A 2,466-nucleotide genomic window follows, 5' to 3' on the forward strand; every position below is an offset into this window, starting at 1 on the left:
GTGTGTGTGTGTGTGTGTGTGTGTGTGTGTCCCTGAGCTGCAGAAGAGGTAGGTAGGAGGTCTGGGGGTGCAGTGGGCTAGTGTCCTGGAATAAACAGGATTTTGGGCAACAGATCTCCCCTGTCTCTGTCCTCAGCTGACCCAGAGTTCACAGTCTCTTCCTGTCCCCTTCCCTCAAAACCACTAGGCCCCTGAAGATTTCCTCCTGGGAGGGAAAAGAGGGAGAGGAAGCAGGTGGTATGGGGCTCTGAACTCTGAGACTCTGTTTCAGCCACCATTCCTCACACCCCCACCTGAATCCACCGCAAATCCCCACGAAGCCGTCACCCAGCCTAAATTCCTCCCTCCTCCATGTGTCAGTTGTCTCCTGTGGTCTGGTGAGATCATTGCTGGGTGACAGCGGCCCAGAGCAGGACGCCATCCCGGAGGGTGGGGGCCTGTCTCATGCCCGGCCTCCTGAGATGTCTGCAAGGTGCCGGAGGGACGTCCTGTGCCTGGCGAGTTCCAGGGCAGGCAGGGAGGGATGTCCTCCGCCAGGTTCCAGGAAGGCCTTGGCAGGCAGTGCAGGCCTGGGCTGCAGGGCCTCAGAGGGTGGGACTGGGGGACAGACCCTGGCTGCAAAGCGCCTCATCTGGGCTTCGTGCCCCCAGGCGCATGTGCTGGCACCACCGGTGTGCTGGGTCACCAGAGATGCGGAGATGGCCTCAGCCACGGACCCGCCTTCTGGCACTCTCCCTACACGTGCTGTCACCCAGCCAGCCCTCACCAACCTCTGCTCCAACCTCCAGCCTGATGCTCCACATCTGTTCTTGGTATCTGGGGTCAGTGACTGCTCTGAAGCCGTGAGCAGGACACTCCTGAAAGGCAGCCCCCCTAGTCCTGTTCCCTGCAGAACCCCTTCCCTCCTGGCACAGACCACAGACATGACTGAGCTCCTCCCACTGCCCACCGGGACCCTCCCCATCCCCCAAACTCACTCCGCAGGTGGGTGAAAATTTGACTGCTTCCTCCCCTTCCCTGTTCTCACTCTCATCTGCTACCAAAGTCTGCACACCCTCCCCTTAGTTGTTTTTATTTTAAAATGTATTGGGTGTTTTTTTTTGTTTTGTTTTGGTTTGGTTTGGTTTTTTGAGACAGGGTCTCACTATGTAGTTGAGACTGATCTGGAACTCACTATGTAGCCCAGGCTGGGGTCAAAATCACAGTGATCCTCCTGCCTCAGCCTCCCAAGTGCTGGGATTACAGGCGTGCGCCACCACGCCTGGCTTGTATTGGGTGTTTGTTACTTTTCTCATGCACTCCTTCCTCTCCAGTGCCCTACATTTCACCTTAGGCCCAAACTGCCACGCTCTTTCTCACTCAGGTTTTTCCTTCCTCCTATACACCCTGCTGGAATCTTTCTCAAACACCATTGCGAGTGCATGTGTGTGATCAACTTCAGACACACCAGCTGCTAACCTGTGTGCTCCCTATGAAGGGACCTGGGTTTATTCATGGTGTGCTCAGACCACTGAGTCTGGCACAGTGCCTGCTGTGCAGCAGGAGGGCAGCAAATATTCCTGAAATGGCTGATCCTTTGGTCACATTCCCTCTCACCCTTCCAATTGTCTTCTGACTTGGTCTCCCCTTTCTCACCAAAGCTGTTGCCCTGCTGATGTTCACTTGGGCCCTGTTCATTTTCTCACCATTTTTAGTGGTAGTCCGGGAAAGGAGTGACCCTGGCTCGGGGACCCAGTGCAAAATTCGCCTCCCACAGGAAGGCTCTGGTAAAATCTCCACTTCATCCGATCGGTTTGTCAACTTACCCCTGAGCCTGGTGAACGACCTTCAATCTTTTTCTGTTTTATCGTTTAATTGTGCCCCGTAGTATTTTCATAGGTCATCAGCTCCTCCTTCACAGCAGGGACAGTTTTATACCCTATTTTATTTTAACGAGGAGGCACCAGGTAGGGCACTCAGACCCACAGAAAGCTGGCCTGGATCCTGGTTCTAACGCTTCGCTGTGGGCTTTGGCTTAGCCTCTTCATTTCTCTGGAAGCCAGTTTTTTCCATGTGTAAAAAGTGCTAGGGATATCTGCCTTGCAGACTCAGCAACAAACACACTCACAAAGCCCTACCAAGTGCCAAGAAAGTTCCTGTTGCATGAGAAGCAAACCATTGTCTTCCTTCCTGGGCCGGGGCCTTCCCTGAATTGGGGGACTCGAGTCTTTTCTCGAAGCACTGCCCATTCCAGGATGTTTCACGCACCAAAAGGGTCCTTATTAACTGCACGGGTTCCAAGATATGGCCTGGGATTCATGGCCACCCTACCCCGGTTCACGAAAACCAGCGAGGGCACGCTGTATCCCGGGGCCTAGGCGTGCAGCCCAGTTTAAACGCTGAATGAACGGGCGAAAACGCCGCGTTTCTCGGATATCAGAGCAAAGGCGGATTGAAAAGCCCGCCCCCGCCGCACCCAGCCCCACG

This window comes from Fukomys damarensis, unplaced genomic scaffold (assembly GCF_012274545.1).
Source record: "Fukomys damarensis isolate Sample0158 unplaced genomic scaffold, DMR_v1.0_HiC HiC_scaffold_20, whole genome shotgun sequence".
Lineage (NCBI taxonomy): Eukaryota > Metazoa > Chordata > Mammalia > Rodentia > Bathyergidae > Fukomys > Fukomys damarensis.